At 39.6% G+C, this 23290-nt stretch overlaps 1 protein-coding gene across 1 annotated transcript in view; it reads right to left on the bottom strand.

Moving 5' to 3' along the window:
• MET (MET proto-oncogene, receptor tyrosine kinase) overlaps positions 1-20929 on the bottom strand; it is a 125682-nt gene extending 104753 nt beyond the window's left edge. Inside the window, exon 1 of the mRNA XM_077114962.1 lies at positions 20689-20929. The gene's annotated coding sequence lies outside the window, so the exon portion shown is untranslated. The remainder of the gene's footprint in view (positions 1-20688) is intronic.
• Between the last annotated feature and the right edge of the window lie 2361 nt (positions 20930-23290).

Genomic DNA, 23290 nt, shown 5'->3' with positions numbered 1-23290 from the left:
TATTTACTTGAATAATTACTTCAAGTACTTCATTTCACATTTGGAAACATCTTTTAATTAGTTAATAAGATTTCAGAGGTGATATATGAGTTTTTCCTGCTATATAATTCCAAAATCTTCTACAATATTTACATAGCATCATCTTAAGATGGAAATAATGTATCTAAGTGAGGAATCAAGACACAATAAAAATTGGAAAACACTTCAATTCTGCTTTTAAGTGTATAAAAGGGATTTACGATGGTAGAAAATGGCTGAGGTCCCATTTCAAGGAAATTGCAACCATAAAAACAATCATGGCTAAACTGCCAGAAGACTTGCCAGAGTGAAATCCTAAGGAAAATTCTTAGCTTTCTCTACAAATTATATCATTTTTATTAACTTTAAAAGTTGGCCCATAAAAAGAAAGGTAAGCAAATATGGTACCAGTAGGAGTTTCTGGAGACATTTAAAAGACTCAGGGCTTATGAAGAGTCATACTGCATTATATTATAGCATTCAGTATTAGTCAAATATTTGTGAGCACCCATTGCATGCCATGCACTCATATAGCTAGACACTGAGAATTCCTGCCTTTATAGTCTGTGGATTTGAAAACAGTAGAATGAACTCTAAATCCTAGATGACAACCTACATTGCAAAGTTGAATGGATCCAATGGGGTGTTGAGAAAGCAAACTTTAAAACATGCTTTACTGAATGTCTGATTCTTCCACATAGTAATTTAACACATAGTGCTGTGATAATTACAAGAGCCTAAACCGACTTTAAAAAGATAAAACAATATAACGTGTCAAAAATCACTTCTAATGATTCTCAATGATTCTATGAATAGGTTAAAGGAATAGAAGGAAGTTTCAGTGCATCAACTGTTCTTTTGCATAACCATATTAAGTGATTCAAAATGCCCATGGGACAACCTTTTTTTTAAATATCTGCAGACTAGTTTGATCGACAGTACAGCTTGTGAAATTGTTCCCAATAGCTAACACAAAGTTCTAGAGAGAAGGTGAGGCATAGCGAGAGTACAGGCTTGGTGTCACACACAGATGTGACGTGAATCTGGGTTTTACCACCCATATACCTTCTGATTCTAAGGGTCAGCCTCTTCACCCAAAGTACAGGGATAATGGCACACATCTTGTAGTGCCATTATCCCTACAATAATGTAGGGCCCCAATTCATGGCCCCAACCATGGGGTTAGAGAATAATTATGAAGGTTAGAGATAAATTATGAGACATGCAGCATGCGCTGGCATACAATAAATGTAGCTACTCTGCTTAAGTCTACTTAAGTCGGGTTTCAGCCAATTTTTGTGTTCTCTCATCAAAAATGAGGAACTTGGCACTATGCACTGGCCAAGACCACTCCAAATACTTGGTGACTGTTTCATCACACACACACTGTAGTTCTCTTGTTAACAGTCTAAATAGCACTATTTCTTACTTTCCCACCGTTTGGCCATCTTGTGGTTTTCCTTTAAACCTGTCCCAGGCTCTTCAAGTCCTTCTTAAAGTGTACTCCAAGATAAAAGCCACCATAAGGGCCTCCTAGATTAAGGAAGAATCACAGATAAGGAACCATTACTTTACCTTTAAAGAACTAAAAGAGTAAGCTTGAACTCAGATTGTGATTTAGTCAATAAAGATATGGACACTCAGTTAAAACAAAATTTCAGATAAACAAGGAATAAAATTTTAGTATAATTATGCCCCATATGCAGGTATTTTATGTGGCACTATCAGCTGTAAGCAATTGGAGCAAAGTAAGGAGAACAATTATCTTTTTACCAACAGAAAGCAGACAGAAATGATTTGGGCAAATCCTATTTAGACTGTTGGTGAGGAACAGATTTTTAAGCTTTATGTAGCACATACGGTTGCAAAAATGTGTATGAATTTTTTTTTGGGTGTTGGGGTGGTTTGCTTCTGTGATTTAAAACATACAGCTGAACTCTCACACTGCTTTCAGACTGATTAGCTGGGTAGCCTGTCCTGACAGGTGGTTTTATTTTTTTAAGTATTTTTATTGACAAATCTTCACACACATTCAGTCCATACATGGTGTACAATCAATGGCTCACAATATCATCACACAGTTGCGTATTCATCAACATGATCATTTTTTAGAACATTTGCATCACTCCAGAAAAAGAAATAAAAAGAGAAAAACTCATACATCCCATACTCCTTATTCCTCCCTCTCAATGACCATTAGTATTTCCATCTACCCAATATATTTTACCTCTTACCTGACCTATTATTTATTTATTTATTTACCATATTTTTTTACTCATCTGACAGGTTGTTTTAAATACCATGTGAAGGTATACCTATGTGGAAGGGAGTAATTTTCTTTTAACTTAAAATCAAGGGAAAGATTTGTGTGTTGTAGAGAAAAGTTGTACTGTATGTGGCAGCTTGACACTCACATGAAGTTTCTGAAACAGTGTTTCTACATTGATTTGCATACTTTATTGTGCAATAAACAAGTTTATTAAAAATCAAAGCTTTGGCAGCAGAGAGGAAACAAGTTCAATTTGGTATGAGAATCATTGGCATGTGCTGTAATTAATGTTTCTAGGTCTCCCAGGTTGCTGTAAACAGTGTTAATGATTACTACACAACTGTTGTTTCTTTCAAAGACAGATAAACAATGCCTTTAAAAAAATCTCACCAATATTGCATCTCTTTTTCTTTCTATAATCATTTTAAAAGTTGAAAATGACTGAATCTTGAGATAACAAAAGAGCCAACTGTGCATTTTCTAGTTGTAATATAATTGAGAGCATTGCCCAACTCTGAGATGGTGAAAGTAAAGATAAAAAGAATAGAATGCCACTATACTCTTAAGAGCCTCTCTCATAAATTCATAATCTGTTAGCAAACACCTCTGTCCTTTTAAGAATGGCAAAAGTATTCAACTTCTGGGCAAGAAGAATAAATGTTGTATCATTGCACATACTGTAAAAATTCCTGTTCAGAAAATTCACTGAACTGTTAAGAGTCCTGACTGATGGACAGGCTTTTGTCCCATTAATCAACTGTAGGTCAAATAGGATGTTCCCTCACTCTGGAAAATGTGAAGGTTGAACTTCCCCCAATGTTAAGAAAGTGCTAAAATGCTAAAATCCTATAGAAGTAGTTTTCAACCTAATGGATATAATTTTATAGTTCAGTTTGTGTTAGAAGGGCTACCAGATTTTATTCAATTAATCCAGGAACATGGAATAATGCAAATCCACAATCAAAACTGATAAATATCTCTGTCATATTTAAGTTAAAATAAAATAAGCCTAGCAACCTTTTCCAGTTGCATTTAAATACAGGGTCTGAACAGGACAAACCTGACTCAACAGTCACAATGTGAGCCACTGAATGAAGATAAGTTGGAGAGGAAGCTGCTACATTACTCACTAATGAATCAGAAATTCCCCTGCTCCAGTGTTTGAAAATACCCTCGGCAAAAGGCATGGTACAATTTCAAAAGGGGGGCACTGCTGCTTTTCTCAGGGTGACAAGCTTGGGTCAGACCTCCTCTAGCGTTAACTAAAGCACAAATCAAATTGCAGGAGAGGTGGTGCTGGTGGTGAGGGAACCCCACACTTGTTACGGTGGCTATCACTAAAAAAAAAGGGAGAAGAGCAGGCCTTTGGTGCACTTAACACCTCTCCCCTTTGTCTTTCCCTGGAAGCTGCTCTTCTCTATAGGGTAGGTCAGAAAAATAAGTACAGCATCCACTTTCTAAACCTCTGTAAACACCTTGGGTCCCTAAAAACAAAAAAAATCAATAAACTAAAAGGACAACTTAAAAACAACTGTGCTCAGGACTGGGTTTAAAATATTGGTCAATTTAAGGAAAAAGAACTCAGGGTAGTTTGTGTGTGTATCTGTAGGAAGAACGTGCGTTTCAGAGAGAAACGGGAAGGGGGAGAGAGAGGCAGAGAGAGAAAGAGAGAAGAGAGAGCAAAAGATTTAAAAAAAAAAGTTTTCTGCCCATTTAGGTGCTAGCGACTGAGGGGGAGCCTGCCTCCCACCCGGTCACATTCCCAGGCAGTGCTGGAACAGACAGATGTGCCCACTGCGGGAGAGCACAGCTACCAAGAGCAGACAGACAGGGGCCGAGGAGTATTTCAGAGAGGGGAGATTATGTGAGCTGGGTTTTGCGGGAAACGCCCAGCACAACTGAGGCAGGGAGGACTCACACAAGCACCGGGATGAGAATGTGCACAGCTGTTCAGGGAGCTGTGTGGCCTTGGCTGGGAGTGGATGAAGCTGGAAGGTTAGGTTGGGGCCACATCACCGAAGGCCTTATGTGGACCACTGAGGGCTCCATGCTTTATTCTATCTATCAGTAGGGAGTCACTGAAAAGTTCTAAGCAGGAGATAGAAATCAGTATTCTTATATATAAGACAATTCTGGCAACAGTGTGGTGAGTAGATTGGAGTAAGAAGATGCTAAAGGTGAGAAGATACAAGACAAGGTTATTCCATTTATCTAAGCAACAGAGGATGAAGATTAGCAAGAGGGTGAAGACTCCAAGATCTCTATCTTCACCTCCATATCTGCAAAAAGACCAGAAATCCATCCTCTCAAACACTGGTTTTACATATCCAATGGCTACTTAATACTAAATTCCACAAATATTTATTGATGGTCTACTATGTGCCAGATGATTGGAATATACCAGTAAGCAAAACATATATTCCTGTTCTTATGGCACTTACTTTCTGGCAGGGTTATTCAAACAACAAACAATACATGTAACAAATTAGCTGGTCATACAGTATACTAGAAGTTGATAAGTGTTCAGGAAAAAGGAGTGCCTAGAGAGAAGGTGGTTGGGAGAAGTCTGCAGCTCTCAAAATTCTTTGAGAAGGTGATTTTGCATAAAGAGCTGTAAGGGGGGAGACTTAGCCATCTAAGATGTGAGAAGAAATCTGAGCAGAGGCAAGTGAAGCCCTAAATGGTGTTTGAGGCATAGCAAAAGAGAGAATAAGCCTGGACCCTGTTGACTGGGAGATGAGACCAAAGAGAACTAAGAATCAGGGTGTATAGAATCTTTCAAGACTCTACTGTGAGAGCTAGGATTTTGTTGGAATGAATTGGGGAGCCACTACAGGTTCGTGAGCTGGGGAGTGACTTATGTTACAATGGAATCACCCTGATTGTGTGCCCAAGAAGACAGGAGGTGGTAGAAATGGGGGCAAGTGTAGGGCAATGGTGGAATAGTGAGGCCACTTGGGAGGCTGCAGTAGTTGTCCAGGTGAGTGGTGGTGGTAGCCTGAGCCAGGAAGGGTGAGTGAGTGAATGGCAGGTGGTTGGATTCTGGTTATATCTTGAGTGCAGAACTAACAGACCTCTGATGGATATGGTATGAGGTCTGTGAGAAAAAGAGGAATCAAACATTACACCACGGATTTTGGGATCTGCAACAGGGAGAATGGCCTTCCCAGTCACAACGTTATAGAGATGCTGGTGGGTACAGCAAGTTTGGCAACGATGTGATGATATCTGGGATTTAGTTTTGCTCATATTTAAGACACTTTTTTTTTAGGTATCCAAGTAGAGACATGAAGGGGACAGTTGGATATCTGAGTCAGGAGTTAAGGAGAAAGGTGAGGGCTAGAGATTCAAAATTTGAAGTCCTTAGGGTATAGATGGTAGGAAAAGCTGTGAGGATGATGAAGCCACCAAGGAAGAGGGTATAGAGAGATAAGAGGACTGAGCACTGAGGCACACCAAAGCTAACAGGTTGCAGAGAAGGGGATGAATGAAAGAGACAAGGGGCAGTGGATGTCCTTCTGGCACCTTCAACCACTCCCATAAAACCTGTTCCTTTCACTCAGCATCCTAGCTCAGTGTCCAACATTTCCAATGACCCAGGACATCACCCTTGACTTCCTACTATAGGTGTCAAAATATATCCATCTGCTTTCAACCCCTGCCACCCATGATGCAGATCAGAGTCACTTCTTGCCTGGATCACTGCAATGGTTTTTTAGCTGGTAGTTATCTTCATCTCCATTCTTGCCCCTGCTAATCCTTTCTCCAACATACCAAAGATATCTTTCTAAAATGAGAATCTGATTATATCATCTCTCTTAAAAAATGCTCAACTTCTTAGGAGAGCTGAAAAGCCATGCATGATTTAGCTTCTGCCTAACCCTTCAGCCTTGCCTCTTACCACCGCCCCAGTAGGAATCTAAGCTCTGGTCACACTGCCCTTCTAGTTCTTGAAGCAATCCATGTGCTCTCCCACTCTGGGTCTCAGCACATGTGGATTTCTCTGTGTGGAGTACTCTTGCTCTCACCTTTGCCTGGATAACTCTTACTCTCTCTTCAAGTCTCATCTTAGATGACATTCCTTCTGGGAAGCCTTCTCAGACACCTCTCTTACTCTCAAGTAAGGGATTAGGAATTCTCCCATGTGCATACATCAGACCTGCATTCCCCTCACCAAAGCCTTTATCATGTTACACTGTAATTGATTTATTTGCATCTCTGACTAGACTATAGGCTTCATTTTTAGCCCCTAGCATGGTGCCATTACATAGCACTTTAATAGAATGACTTAATAAATGAAAAAAATGACCCCAAACAAAGATCGTGTCAGTATAAATAGAAAGGAGGGGTTAGAAAAGAAAGGTGTTAAAGAGATAAAATTTATATGACAATAATTCATATTATGATTCTAGGGGAGACTGAGAAGTCAAGGATGGCTGACGAATGTCTACCTTGGGTGTTGTGCTGGTCTGAAACTATTATACACCCCCAGAAAAACCATGTTCTTTCAATCCTAATCCAATCTTGTGGGGCAAACCTATTGTTTGGGTGGGATCTTTTGATTAGGTTGTTTCCATGGAGACTTGGCCCACCCAATTGTGGGTAGGATCTTTGATTAGATGGAGATATGATCCCGTCTATTCAAGGTGGGTCTTAATCCTGTTACTGGAGCTCTGTATGAAAAGAAAAGGTAGAAACATAAGGTGAGCTCAGAACCGACAAAGAGACTGAGAGATGAAACCAGGTGACAGACATTTGGCAATGCAGATGGGAAGCTCACCAGATGCCAGAACTGAGAGAGCCATTTGAAACCAGAAGCCAGGAGAGGACAGCAGACATCACTTTGTGCCTTCTCCTGTGACAAAGAAACACAGACGTGATCGGTCTTTCTTGAGTGAAGGTATCCTCTTGTCGATGTCTTAATTTTGACATTTTCATAGCCTTAGAACTGTAAATTTGTAACTTAATAAATGACTTTGTAGAAGCCAATCCATTTCTGGTATATTGCATTCTGGCAGCTTTAGCAAACCAAAACAGGTGTCATAAACCAAGGCAAGGAAAACAGGCACAGAAGAGTTTGGGGGCAAAATAACTAACTAGCTCAGTTAATAAATATGAGCTATCTGGTGGTCATTTAAGGGGAAGTGTCTGTAAGGTAACTTACACATAGGGATGGTGGTCTGGAGAAAAGAAGGTGCCAGAGATAGCAACTTGTGAACCATTTACCCATGAGCGGATTTGAAGTCTTGGAAGTTAAGTGAGATCACCCAAGACATGCCCAGTAAGTAGAAAACAAGGATTCAGATGGAACTCTAAAGAAGACCAGAATCTAAACTTCCAAAAGAGCAAAGAGAAGACGTGTAAGCAAAGAAAATATGGAACAGATTGCTGGAGTTGAATGTATAAGGAATGAATGAATAGAGAAAGTTGATAAAATGAGTATAGAAATTTATTTTCAAGAATTCTTTAAAGATTAAAACAGAAATAGGAGTCACTATTTAAGAGAATTGTACATTAAAGATCCTATCAGGAGATGTTAAAGATTGAGATGGTATAATCTAGGAATGCCTAGAGTGTACAATAATAGTGAAACGTACAATGTACAAATTTTAAAAATGTTTTCGCATGAGGAAGAACAAAGGAATGTCATTATTGCAGGGTGCTGAAAATAGATGGTAATTAATATTTTAAAATGTCACCTTATGTGTGAGACTAAAGCAAAAAATGTTTGTTACAAAATTTATATTTTGTCTAGTACATTTCCTAATATAACTTACGTAGATAGTTTGATTGAATGCCATAAGTACTTGGAATCTCAGGTAGGACATGAGATTTTGTTGGTTTGTCCAGATTGATGCCCTGATGAATCCCAGACTGATTCGATCAGTGAGTGGAAAAGTATTTGCAAAGCCCCCTTCGGGGAATGCTGAGAACAGGGCGAAATTCAACTTCCCCAAGTTGAATTCTTGATATTCTCACAAGCAGTACAGACAACCAAAGCTATAGGCTGAGCCCCCAGTCTTGGGGTTTGTTCATATGAAACTTAACCCCACAGAGGATAGGTCAAGTCTACTTAAAATCTAGGCCTAAGAGTCACCCCCAAGAGAGCCTCTTTTGTTGCTCAGATGTGGCCCCTCTCTCCAGCCAACACAACAAGCAGTCTCACCACCCTCCCCCTCTCTGCATGCGACATGACTCCCAGGGGTGTGGACGTTTTTGAGCTGAGACTCAGCATCAAGGGACTGAGAAAAACCCTAGAATGAGCTGAGAATTAACATCAAGGGATTGAGAGAACCTTCTTGACCAAAAGGGGGAAGAGTGAAATGAGACAAAGTATCAATGGCTGAGAGATTCCAGAGTCGAGAGGTTATCCTGGAGGTTATTCTTACGCATTAAGTAGATATCACCTTGTTGTTCAAGATGTAGTGGAAAGGCTGGAGGGAACTGCCTGAAAATGTAGAGCTGTGTTCCAGCAGCCATGTTTCTTGATGATGATTGTATAATGATATAGCTTTTCAAGTGTGACTGTGTGATTGTGAAAACCTTGTGTCTGATGCTCCTTTTATCTACCATATCAACAGACGAGTAGAACATATGGAATAAAAATAAATAATAGGGGAAACAAATGTTAAAATAAATTTAGCTTGAAATGCTAGTGATAAATGAAAGCGAGGGGTAAGGGGTATGGTATGTATAATCTTTTATTTTTCTGTTATTGTTTTATTTCTTTTTCTGTTGTCTTTTTATTTCTTTTTCTGAATTGATGCAAATGTTCTAAGAAATGATGAATATGTAACTATGTGATGATATTGAGAATTGCTGATTGTATATGTAGAATGGAATGATATGTTAATATTTTTGTTTGTTGTTAATTTTTTTTAATTAATAAATTAAAAAAAAATCCTATCAGGATGCCTGATATATGTTTTTCTCTTTCTAGAAGTGACAGTAAGTTGGGTAAGAGTTGAATGAAAGGAGGTTTGGGAGAATTTAAAGGTGGGAGGGATTCGCAGGGATGGTGGGACAGAGGAAGCAGGTGCCCGAAAAGGTGGGGAGCAGCAGGATGAAGACCGTAGGTTGAAAATTCAGTTTCATCCTTTGACATAGAAAGCAAGGAGGTAATGACGGGTGACGTGAGATTCATTTGGTTTCTGTTTATTCCCTAAAATATGAGGGAAGATTTTACACTGAGAACAAGGAGAGACTAATGATACAAACGCCTGACAGAATGGTGAAAGTCTGGAGTTGTTGGAATGGACGGGAATTGTTGGAATGGAGACAAATAGGTTTACCTGTAAGAGAAACAGGTGCTTTGAATTAGTCAACATAGAACATGACTAAAAGAGTAAAAATCCACTTGAGTTAAGACTTATCCCAAAGCACAATGCCCATTCCCATTGTATGTCTATACAGTTAGCAAGGAATCATTACCCAGTAGTCAATTCCTTGAGCTATTTATATAATTCATCAGACCTGTGGATATTCATTAAGAAGAAATGCCAGCATTTGGTTATTTTTTTATTTCAAAACCCGTTTCATTGAAATCTGCAAGGAATAACTTCAGGGAAAAGAAAACACTGAAACATACTCTGCTCTCTTTTCAAAATACCAACAGCCTAAAAATGACACAAAATTGAAGCAGATATAATTATCAACTAACTGTGAAAATTAAAATATATTTAGGAATTATGAAGAAGGCTTGATCCTCAGTAGCAGTTCAGTTATCCATCTAGAATCTTTGCTGTCACCTTTCATAGTTGTTAATGAAACTGCCTGGGGTTTTATCTGTACTTTTCTGTGATTTAAAGAACAAAATTTTTCTTTTTTTTAGTAAGCTCTATGAAGCCTAGACGAATGTTTATAATCACTAGACCCTGACATACAGCTTTCAATGAACAATTCAAGTATGCATTAGTGAAACTGAAATGAAATTTAGAAGTATCTTAATTTTGACTTGACAGAAAGTGAGTTTCTGAAAAGTCCAAAATGCTTATTCATTTCTGTTAGGAGGAAGCTTTTCTTCTGCCAACAAACTCTGCTTTAGCTGCTTCTTTATATAATTCAACAGGACTTAAAATATTGTACTATTTGATTCTCAATTAAAAAAACTCAAATTAGGGCCGCGGTGGCTCAGCGGGCAAGAGTGCTTGCCTGCCATGCCGGAGGACCCCGGTTCGATTCCCGGCCCCAGCCCATGTAAAAAACAAACAAACAAACAAAATATAATAAAACAAGAAAATGTTTAAAAATGTTTCCCTTTCTTCCTCCTTTCCTTCCTTCCATCCTTCCTTCCTTCTCTGTCTTTCCTTCCTTTCCTCCCTTTCTCTTTAAAAAAAAAAAAAAAAAAAAAAAAAAAACTCAAATTAGGTAATATTTTAGGCTCCAAAGTTCACCCTAGGCCCTGAATGGTTCAATCTGTCTGCAATTTTCATCTTACTAGATAGTGGTCGGACCACTAGCTCACTTTGGACAGTGTAGCCTTTGGCAGGAGCTGGAGGGATTCTGCCTAAATGGGGGGCCAGAGTCAGATGACAGCTGCTCACCCAGGGCTCTCAGAGAAGAAAAATGACAGCGAGTGATGGCAGGCCCTGATAGGAGCTTTCCTTAGCCACTGTCTGAGTTAGTCTTTAGAACATAGCAAACACAATTCCAACATACACTCTAACATGAACTCTGTATAGTCAAGGTGCAAAGAAATGGCCTTTAGATAATACTCTCAAGGAAAACTAATATACATCCACGGCAGATGATATGCTGATGGAAAATAATTATGGATATAGTTTTTAGGGCCATAAGCTTTGTTCTAAGCAGAAATGAGATGATGTGTCTGAAAATTTTAGTCATGGGAATGGTCTAAAACATATATAAGTTTATTTGGTTTTCTTCTAATACTATGATTTCCTTTAAGAATATGGAATGTCACTTAAGAGTTGCTTGAAAGTAGTTAATAGGATGCTTAGGATTTGTCTCTGACACTCAGAAGAAAACTTCTTCTTGCCTCTGCTATATATTTCTACTATTCTTACTGGGCTAGGCTAAGGGTGGGATAGACTAAGAGGCAGATTTAGGACTGGCTAGATCATTTGACTTCTCCCAGAATCAAACCACATGTGATAAAATTAAAAGAAGTTTAATACTTTTTTACCATGAGCCCTATCATGTTCCTATGAACTTCCCTTTAGTCCCCATTCAGTTTTGATCAGCATCTTTTCTCTAGTAGGAAGCAGGAGGCCTGATTCCTAAAGGAAACATTCTCTCTGTAACTTACAATGCACTGACGTCCATGACATTCCAACATGTCCACCCATCTGCCCACCCCCCCTTACCTCACTAATCCAATGTCCCTTGAAAACCACTCAGTTTTACCCTTCATTGTCTATTTCACATACCTGTGGCACAAGCATTATCACAAAAGAATTTCTTAAATTGAGCTATGTTTTCCCAAACGTACAAATACAGAGACATTTAAAATTATGAGACCTTTCAACTGGAATTAAAAAAAATCATCTACCAAACCCCAACCAGTACCATTCCAGCCAATCCCAAAGAACATCCAGGGCACTATATAAGATTCCACACAGGTTCCATGTAGTAGTGTAACTTTCCAGAAACCTACAACCTCCAGATGGGTCCCTGAACCAGGTAAGTCCTGAAACCTAGAGGGCCTACCCTCTCCAGAACATCAGATAGTTTCATCTCCCTACCCCATATTAGGGATAGACCCTTTCACCATGAAAAGGTTAGAATGGCCAGGGCCCAAACACCCCGAAAGAGAGGGACAGAAAGATCAAAGGTGATGGTGGAGTTATACAGAGAAGATAGGATTCAATAAGTGAATATGATTGCTGAATCATTAAATTGATGTCAGAGCAGCTAGAAATAAAAACCTAAAATTGTGGAACTGTAACCCATGTCAAGCTCCAAAATTATTCTACAACTAATTGTGGTACTGTGCTTTGAAACTTATTGCTTTTTTGTATATATGTTATTTTTCACAAAAAAAGAAAGAAAAAAATTGATTGTGGTGATAAAAAAATACTTAAGCCCTCTAGCCACCTATATTCTGGAGCAGCTAGAAGGAAAAAATCTCAGATGATTGTAGGGTAGCTCACGACAAACTCTGGGATCTGTCCTGTAACTACTTTGTTGAAGAGTATTCGAAAATTATTGCTTTTTATTTCTTTGCTTTGTATATATGTTATACTATATGATAAAAAAAGAAAAAATCATCTAAATACTAATGTATATGAATACACTGACATAATATTATTATTTATGGTTGGCCAACCACTAAGATAAAAATTAGGCATGTTTAAATTATATAAATAAGTTGCTCCTTATACAATGTTTACTAGTTTGTTAAGCTGCCAGAATATAATATACCAGACATGGAATGGCTTTTAAAAAGGGAATTTAATAAAATACGAGTTTACAGCTCTAAGGCTGTGAAAATGTCCAAATTAAGGTACCAACAACAGGTTACCTACACTCAAGAAAGGCTGATGCCAATTAGGACACCTCTCTCTGCTGGGAAGGCACAACATGGCTGGCATCTGCTGTCCCTTGATCCTGGTTCCGATGCTTTTGGTTTCTGATGCCAGCGGTTTCCTCTCTAAGCATCATGGGCCTTCACTTAACTCCTCCAGGACACAACTCTGGGTTCTGCCCTGCTTAGCATCTCATGAAAAGGCACATGGTGTCATAGGCTGGGCTCTGCCCATGTCTAGGCATCTGCCCTCTCGGTCAGAACTCCATGCATCCCCAAACATCTGTGTCTCTGTCAGCTCTGAAGCAACTGCACCTGAGGTTTCTCTGAAAAGTTTTCCCTTTTAAAGGGCTCCAGTAAACTGATGAAGATACACCTTGAATGGGTGGTATGGCATCTCCATCTAATTACCAATTCTGGCACACCCCCATGCCACACTGAAATAACATATTTGGACTGCATAAGGCTGTGTGAGAACAAGATGGGATAAGCTGTTAGAAATGCACGACCTTGCATTAAGAATGATTCAATGTCCACGTTTCACTTCCTCTTCAAAATATTACTGTATTTCTTTAAGAGAAGGAGTTGCTAATTCCAAAGCAGTCGGTACTTTAATCATGTGTATTTCAACTGCACTTCAGGCTACTTACTTGTGCCGAGCCCATATGGGAAGTCTACTTACCAGAAAATACACACTCACAAACAGGAAATCTAACTACAGTAAGAAGGTGCTTTTTTTCCACACAATAGAGTTCAAAGATGTGTCAACCATGTAATTTGGAACAAAACCCAACACTATCATGATTGTTGAGTACATATGTACTCAACATATGTACTCAACAATCCTGCTCCTACATTATGGCACCTTATGATTATAGCATTACGTTTTTTAAGCCTGTTTGAACTTGTTGCTCTTGTTTATAGACGCAAATGGCTATGACTACCATTTTCTGTGTATAGTTTTCAATCAGGAAGCATGTCATGGTGGGAAAAAGGATGACAAAAACAGTAAAAAGGAAAAAAATCAATTTTTCAGAAGCATATGGTAACAACTGAATATTTAATCAAATTAGCCTAGAAATTCCTATTTTCTGCACTCTCACTATTTTCAAGACAGTTGCTTCACAGTACGGAATGAATTTCATCAAATGCCATATATTTAGTTAGATGGCTTATTTTTAAAATTTGTCAAACCAGGTCACTGACTCAGGATAGCTCTCATTCCAAGATATGACAGATGGATATTGATATTGAATAAAAAGACTGACAATAACTGGAAGGTTCTGGGCAAAAGAAAAAATTATTTGTGTAATATTCATCAAATATTTATGGAGTACCTACTATGTGCCAGGATAAAAGGATAAATACCTGGACTTTATGTTTACATTATAATAGAAAGAGGAACTGTGCCAAAATGATATCCATGGAGTTAGTAAGGATTTCAACTGAATACTATTGGTAGGCAAGGTCTTTGAAAGCACTTATATTTTTTCATATTGCATCATTCAAACATCCATTCTGTCACGGGTGCAGAATTTTAGACCTAACTCAGATTTCTGATAATGCTGTTTGTTTACTGACCCTTAGCAAAAACCTAGTTCCTATTTTTCTGAAACAAAAAGGGTCTTACATAGTTGCAAAGATTTCTTAGACATCAAAGAGCTTAGAGAGACACACTATTGAGTAAATGATTTAAGATTTAGTGAATCAAAAACACATGTATTAAATTTCCCTTAAAAGACCTCTAGATTTAACATTTAAGAGTTAAAAATGCTGGTCCAAACACATGCTGGTACCAAGCAAAGCTAAAACTTATTTTTTAAAACATAGTCTGAGTTGTCTTACGAACCAAAACTTGGCTGGGTTTTCCTTTCCCACAAACAGGGCCTGAAGGAAACAATCTACCTTATGCTAAACAAATTTTCCTCTTTATCTTGTAAAGACACATTATTGTAAAGCTTTAAATGTTCTTCTTGGAATTTTCAACAAAATATTAAAATTAGAAACCTTCTACATCTATGGTTTTATCAAAAAAATGCTTTTTAATTCCTCCTAGTCATTCTTTTTTACATGCAACTTCAAAACTGAACCCAGATCCCGGGTATTGCCTCAGATTTTCAACTATTGGGGAAAATATGATGGTTTCAAAACAGGAAAAGGCCACTGATCTTAATATGTGCACTGCTTCATGATATATTATTATATTTGAATTTAAAACAGTAGGAAGAAATACTGTACCTAATCTTCCTTTCTAACACAATGGCCTTCCGGAAGGCTGCTAGCCTGGGCATTTCACAGAGTTTTTAGGATTAAAGGAAACAAGTCAGTGCAGAACCTGTGAGCTTTTATTTCTTTGGAAAAATAGATTGCAACCCTGTTCTGACCGCTTTTAAAGGGCACTCAAAATCAGCAAAGCAGAGCATGTTTTGAATTTCAGTGGGAGGGGAATAACAACATGGGTGAAGTCCAGGCAGATCTAAAAAGCAAAAAGAGCCAATATTCCAAAGGAAGAGTTTATCCTGAATGAGAGAGCTTGGAAATGAAATCCAGGTATAAAGTTATGGTGAATTTAGTTTCCAGATAATAATTGCTTATATTTGAGACTACAAATAAGTAGATTTCCCTTAACTTTAAAAATATACATAGCTTGATGCGAAGTATGTAAACTGATGAGTAAAAAATAAATATGTGCCAGTAGGTAATGGATTATAAAATAAATCTTTTTTCTTTTAATGGCCTAGTGAACCTTCCAGAGGGGGAAAAAATCCCATAACTCTAGAAAATGAAATACTTTGCAAAAGGAATCCTGACACTCTTTGGCCAAGTCTCCTACTGAACTATACAATGCCTGAAGGTACCACAGTTATAGACAGAGCCAAGACCAGCAGGAGCTTAATCCATTCCACAGAACTTTTGCTTCTGTAGCATACACAGTATCCTAAAAATACTGAGTCAATATTTAAAGTTAGAAGCTTTCTGGTTTTTCCTGAAAATCTGAAAGCTATCATCACACGGGCCCATACCACAAATTACGGTAACCACTTCTCATCAACAGGGTGTCTTCTCTGCAGATTGTCAGTCCCTAATGAAATGGTAGGGTTACTCATTAAGGGTACTTGTCTGGTTCCTGTGGTCATCTTGAGTTTGAAAATTCTGATGTTGGATACAGATAGGGAACAAGGGTTAAGGGAGAAAAGAGGAACAAAATCACATGTGGTTTGAACAGTGGAAAAGGAAAAGGAAGGAGAGAGAAAGGCAAGGAAGAAATGCTTACGGCGTATAATCAGTGGGTTGCCTCCTTTGCCATCTCTGGATTTATGCTATGGAAGGGATCCATGATGAAGGCTGTGGGTATTTAATGATGGAAAGGGAAAAGAAAGGGGAGAGAAAAGGCAGGGAAAAGAAAGGGGAGAGAAAAGGCAAGGAAGAAGTCTTTACGTGTATAATCAGTGGTTGCTTCTTTGCTGTCTTCAGATTTATAATAGAAGGGATCCATGAAAAAGACTGTGGGTATTATTCTCAACAAATCTCACTTGGACAGGCTCACAGTGAAAAAGCAGCAGAAAAATTGTAGGAATGAAGCAACATCCTTAATCAAGGCTGGGGGTGGGGAAAGGATGCAGGAAAATATTATGGGTCCTCTTTTCGCACAGCCCATAAACCAGGGTGGGCCATTGTGTCTTCATCTGTGGAACTGTACTGAACTATGCGGGCACTGTCCAGATACCAGCATAATAAACCAGGAGCTCTAGGTACAGCTGTGCAGGTTGAGCACTGCATAATCCCAGAGGGTTCCATTCTCTCAGACCAAGCTGAGAACGGCACCCCTGAAGAGTGCAACGTGGAGGCCCTGCTTCAGATACCCATGTGGCTCATACACTGGTCTTCAGATTCTAGTTCAAATGCCACCTTCTAAGTGAGGTGGCCCCAATACTGAATTTTTCAACCACCATCCCACCCCCTCTTATCCTTAAGAGTCCCCATTTCCTTCACTTAATTCTTCCTCACAGCTCTTATTACTACTTGCCATACAACACATTTTATTTATATATTTCTTTGTTTTCCTCCCTAATAGAACAAAAAGGGTTGTAAGGAACAGAGATTTTTGTCTTTTTTGTTCTCTGCTGTATGGCCAGAACCCAGAACCGTGCCTTGTAGGTGCCTGACAAATTATTCTGTAGGAACGACTAAATCCACAATCCCATCTTGGAGTATAGAACCTGGCTTCCACTAAAACCTGTGATTCTCTGGCCACATTATATAAATGCCATCCTTTGTTACATTAGGAGAAATATATTTTTAATTCCATGGGTCGTTATATGGCCCATGAGAGCTTGAATTCTTTCTATGGGCCCTGGAGCTCCATAGCTTATTAGTGAAATTAAAAACAACAGAAGTAACCTGCACAAACACACTTGCACAAATTTACGCTATCGCAGAAGAAATACATGTACCTGATTACAAAGTTAACTGTTTTTTATTTCACTGTGCTCACACCTCTGTCACAAATGCCACGTGTGATTTTTCTCTCAATTATGTCTCACAGCTTATAAAAACACTTCCTTCATTTTGTCCCTTGGAAAGCAAAGTAGTCAGATTTTACTGTATGTTTTTATTGAGCCAAATCCCAAGGGGAATATACTAAACTATTTAACACAGCTGAAGAGATATCTGAGAATAGGCTTTCTGATTGAAGGTTAGATTACAAAACTACTCACAGTTCTTAATCTGATAACAGAACCAGAAAGCCCCACACATATGAATGGAGACTTTCCTTGGTACGCTTTACTATAAAAAGAAAAAAAGAGAACTCAAGATAGAGAAGGTGGGAAAAACAAGGCACTAGAAATGCTAAATTCATCACTGAGTTCAAATCAAAGGATCCCAACCTGTGGTGTGGAAAATATCTCGGAAGGTGAACCTCTGTTGCTGGAGAGCAGAGAGCAGAGGTACTGTTGAGAACTAGCAGGCAGTCTCCAAGGCACAGTTTCTTAGCAAAAAACAGGGAATGTTAAGATATTAATATCAGCCTTGATTATCTCGTAAGATTGCTGTAGTATCAAAAAGACAATATACTCAGAAGTAGCTTGAAAATTTTAAGAGGTTTTTAAGTCCCAGCTTTTGGATTAAAAAAAAAAATTCTACTGCTTCATAGCAAATGGGATGATTTCTAACATTGTTTTTCTTGTGTGATGTCACCTTCATAATTCCATATTTTTGTTTCATTTTATATGAGTGGTATTTGCCTATATATCCACATTGTAAAGTCTTCAAGGGCAGAGATTTCATTTTTTCATTTTTTTTTTTCTCCTGGTACTCACACGATGCTCAATACATTCAGTTCTTAGCTATTTTCGATGAGGCAAATGTGGGCCTGGCAATAACTGTCTGCTAAGAACATGGACTCATGAGTCTGTGGACTTATTATTTATAACTGAGAGGTGACTGTTTATTTTGCACTGAGCAAAGCCCATGAAGAAACTCTGCCCCGAGGGCTCAATGTCAAAAACACCAGTTTCAACATACACCAACCAGGAAAAAAAGGTTAACCCCTGCACTTGGGCTTCTGTGTATATTTCCTCCCTTTAAAAGAGCACAATTAGGAAACAGGGTCTCCCACACCCAAGAGATTAAGGAAAATCTTAGGGACAATGGAGAAAAGAAGGGAGAGATGGTTTTGATGAGAATCATTAAGCATAATGACACTGATGAAGAAATCATGAAATTAGAATGGAGAAATGGGAGCACAGAAAAGCTTGGAAGAAGCTCTGGGCAAGCAAAAGGAAAGGGATGTGGATGCAGGGTGCAGAGAGATGTGAGGCAGCTCTGAATGTACAGAGCTGTGTACTTCCATGGAGTGTCACCGTATGCTCTGGTGACAGAACTCTAAGAGAAAGTGTGTGTCCTGAGAGGATGTGACTTATTTATTTTCTTCAGAGATGACCACTTTGGAGAAAAAGTTTACCTGAGTCTAAAACGTGGATTTGCAAAAGGAAAATTAGATGGATGCTATTTTGAACTATTTTTCTCCAACAACAAAGGACATTCACTTCTGAAATCCTTAGTCTAATCCTCATTAAAACAGTTTTTAATTTTCAAGATTTGAAGTGGGACAAGACTTACACAGCTGTAAAAGGAATCTGCAAAATGTAGGTATTTCTCCTGCTTAGAAAAGTGTCATTTCTCTTATTGTAGGTTTAAAAGTAGTGAAAATATTAGGTGTGAGCTTTCCTATTGACTGGCTGTGGTCAATTTCATGCATTTTTATTACTCAAATAAACCTTTCCCACTAATTCTGAAGGCATGCTGTGCACATCTAACAAAAACCCCTATCGTAATGTATCAAGAACAAAGCAATCTTTGAAAATGCAGCAGTTGGCAGATCATCCTCTATATGCCATAAATTCCATCATGTTAAAAGCAAAATATATTTAAGTTTATGAATAAAGGCTTATGTACTAAGTCTGAAAACTGAAGACTTTTAGTAACAGTATATTTTACAGACATACACATTTCTGGTACCACAAAATTTTCTAATGACTTATGTAAATTATGTATTATTCAGCAGTTCAGAAAGAAAGAATGAATTCTGAATACACTACAGGACTGCAACATATGACTGCAACCAAGAAAACTCACTTTGTTCCACACAGAAGTTTAACACTCAAAGCACAATGAACTTAGTGCTAGAAAGGAAAGACATATACCTGTAAACAATCCAAGTACCCCTTATGCTGTTTACATAAAAGCACAATTTATGACCCAGTAGCAAAGAGAAACACGATGTACATCATTTACAGATCATCTCCATGCAGAAAAAATTCATTAGTCAGCTATAACAGTTTAGCTGTAAAGGAAAATAATGTTTCCTGAATCCATTTGCATGGCAATGTGCATGCGTCTGGCTGATGGAAACGACAGAATAAACCTCCGCACAATGCTACAAAATGTGAACAGTCTTCTTAAATCCAGGAGAGGATGCAGATAGTCTATATTCTCTCCAGTGTCAGTTTTCATAATCCTCTCATATCCACCGATCATCATAACTTGGCAATTAAAGTACCCTGATTATTTTGCCTGAGTTGGCAATATTTCATTCTGCCAGAGGGCTCCTGTGAACATAAAACTGTGATAAGGTAAAATACTATTCATACATGAGCCACTAGAACCCTCTCCAACTGCCAAATTAGCAAATGGTTCTTTTAAAATATAAAAGGTATAAAATGGGAAACCATTCTTTGGAGTAAATTCTCTGTTGGCAGTAGTAAGTAAAAGTACTCTCACTGACGCTTCAATTATTGGGTCAGTATTAGGACTGGCCAGACCACCCGACCTCTGGCTATAATCTATTTCACCTATTAAGATAGATGTCCTCTACAGAGCACCAGCAAAGACATTAAGGTACGACGGAAAATGATGGCTCACAAGCCCCTGTGTTTGCCAGAAATGAAGAATTCAGACCTTCACAGAAACACCTGCCCCTTGGAAGGACCCCCACATATTACAGATAAAACAGGGTTAGGAACAAGAAGCGGCTTGGCTCAAACCTTACCGCTGCCATCACCCTGGGACAGGGTGACCGGATCCCTTTTGTAAAGGCTGAGTCAGATCGCAGCCTTGAAACTTGCCCGGCCATAACAGTCATACATTACCCTCTACCCCAGCGCCCCTCTCCCTCCCGAGTCACACAGGTGGCTGTCGGAAGCACTTCCCCCACCCTCAAACGAAAAGCCCTATTCTAGTTTCTACCTTCCCCACTGGCCCTATTCCTTCAGCTTCTTAAGACCTTAAATCCTCTCCCACCTTTCAGATCTTGGAACAGTAGTCGGGGGCTCTTAGAGAAACAAAGAAAGCAGAAGCTCCAGGGCGAGGATAAGGTGCGGGATTTGAAAGGGGGGAAGGGCTCCAGTTTTACCTTGCGGTGCGAAGGAATCCGTGGAGAAGTCTGCGGCGCAGGGACCACCCGCGCGCCTCGCGACTCCCCGCCTCCTCGCCAGCAAGTCAGCTGTCGGCCCGCATCTGGCTCGCTCCCTCCACGGGACTTCGCATCTGGTCACAAAGCGCTCGGGGCACTGCGGACGGCGCCAGGGCCTCCGGGTCACCTGCGGCCGAGTGGAGTCGAGCGGAGCACCCCGCCCTCCCGCCTGCCGCGCTCCCTCCGCCCCTTCCCACCCGCGCGCTGCCCGGCCCGTGACTCAGCCGGGCATCGGCGCGCGCCTCCCCGAGCGGCCCGGGCGCGTCCTGGCGGGAGGCGCGGCGAGGCAGCCGGGCTGAGGCGCTCGCCCACTGGCTCCAGCACGTGTCTATGTCGCGCGCGCTGTCCGTCCGCCCAGTCCGCCGGTCTAAGGACCATTGAGGTGCGGACTGGCACCACCCAGAGGGGGAAATGGGCTCCCGCCCTTCCTGCCGCTCGAGCGCCGCGCCTGGCCCCGAGGGGATCGCGTTTCCTCCTGCCCCTCCCCCGCCACGACAAGGTGAAACTTTCTAGGTGGAAAAGTTTTCTTGCCCGAGCTGCGCGCTCTTTCCTCCCCCAGCTCAGACGGCCTGGAGTAGCACAACCGGAGATAAGTGTGACCGAGTCTCCCCCTCCTGGTGCTCCCGGGGTGAGTGCCACTGGGGACTCAGAGCGCACGGCGCGCACTCCCCCTGCGTGCCACCCCGACCCCACACCTCGCTCGCGCTATCTGCCCGGCAAGACGTAGAATCTCATCTCTTGAGTCTCACAAATCCGGGGAGGCCGCCCGACACTCGCCCGGGTAGAGAAAGATTTGGGCACCACAGAAACAAGGACTGTATTGTCAAAGACGGAGATAGGAGTGGATGGACGAATTGTCCCAGTGATTCCATTATGCAACGATTATCCTCTACTATAATAACTCGGGTTTCTGGAAGGGAGAACAGCACAGGAGTTTAACCCCGAAGAAACTTCAGATTCTTTAACTTTTTTTTTTTTTTTTTTTTTTTTTTTAAGAGAGAGGGAGGAAGGGAAGGAAAGACAGAGAGAAGGAAGGAAGGATGGAAGGAAGGAAGGGAAACATCTTTAAACATTTTCTTGTATTTTGTTTGTTTGTTTGTTTGTTTTTACATGGGCTGGGGCCGGGAATCGAACCGAGGTCCTCCGGCATGGCAGGCAAGCACTTTGCCCGCTGAGCCACCGCGGCCCGCCCACTTTTTTTTTTTTTGATAGGAAACAGGCTGATTAACTAGGAAAATAGCAAGTTTAATTGTTGAATACTGAAATATTATGTTTTTTAAAAAAGGATTTAGGGGGCTTGGTGATGAATTAGGATCACCAAGGATGATCCTAATTCATTAGGATGAATTCTTTTAGGTTAATTTTTGTAATTCACTATGGCTGAATATAAAAATTGGCACCTTCCTACAAAAGGAAATAAACATTACAAGGTAAAAGAATCTAAGGAGCAGATTTGTATATTAGGACTTGACGTTTTCCTTTCCAAATCTCGTAAGGGCTTTTAAAGAAAATGACAATATATAAAGAGACAAGTATCTGTTAGTTATTAACAGCCATGGGTTAAAATAACATTTACTATGCAGGCTCAGGAATTATTTACTACAGAATGAAAGATAGGAAAATACAGTAAAAATAATTGACATTTTCTGAAAGCTATCTGTGTGCCAGGCAGTTTACCAGGGATTGCTTAGAGCTATTTTAGCCCTCTATAGTGATTATTTCATGATTCAATTTTATGGAAAAGGAAAGTTCCTGTTGCTCAAAGCCCTGCATTGAAACATTTTGGGATGCGGAAACTAAATCCTTACAAGTTCCTCAGAGAGTCACGTGGCTGTTTAGTAGGAGGAGAGGTTAGAACCCAGTTCTCAAAGCCCACTCAGGTGCTCTTCACCCCATGCCAAGAGGCCTCAGTCTGGCAAGGCTAAATAAATAATGCAGCCCCCTAAAGATTTCCTGATATCACATGGCATAATTTAACAACTACAGTTCATATTAAAAGGCTTATTTACTGGGTAGAGGGTACTGGCTCTATTTTGAGTTCAGTGTCATCTTTCAATACAAGGTGAATAAACTAAAGAATTTACACACACACATACACACACACACACGCAATTAGCCATAGCTGTCTAAAGGAATGATTAGAGCACTGTTTCTATTTCCTGGTTTCCATAGTGATATGTTAACTGGATTTTTAGATTGCATTATGTAGTTGCCTAAACAGGTTTTCTGAATTTGAGTGCCATGATAAAAATATAAAAGAGAAAAAAATTACAATTGAAGTTGTGGAAAGACCAAAAAAAGTCAATGCAAACTAGAAAATAAAGATTATAAATACAAACAACCTATTGTATATGTCCAGCATTGAAGTAATTTGTAGTTACTGAGAATTTTTCTATCCAATATTGAAACTGTTTTATTTATGGTTGTTATTAACCATAAATAAAAAGATAACATTTTCTAAAAGAATGTAACTAAGAATAGCATATCTGAAAGTATCCAAGTGTGTGAAAAATAAAATAATTAGCATTTACACAATACCTAG

Source organism: Tamandua tetradactyla, chromosome 1 (genome assembly GCF_023851605.1).
Source record: "Tamandua tetradactyla isolate mTamTet1 chromosome 1, mTamTet1.pri, whole genome shotgun sequence".
Lineage (NCBI taxonomy): Eukaryota > Metazoa > Chordata > Mammalia > Pilosa > Myrmecophagidae > Tamandua > Tamandua tetradactyla.
The sequence above is the reverse complement of the archived record's forward strand: the minus strand, read 5'-3'. Positions and strand labels throughout refer to the sequence as shown.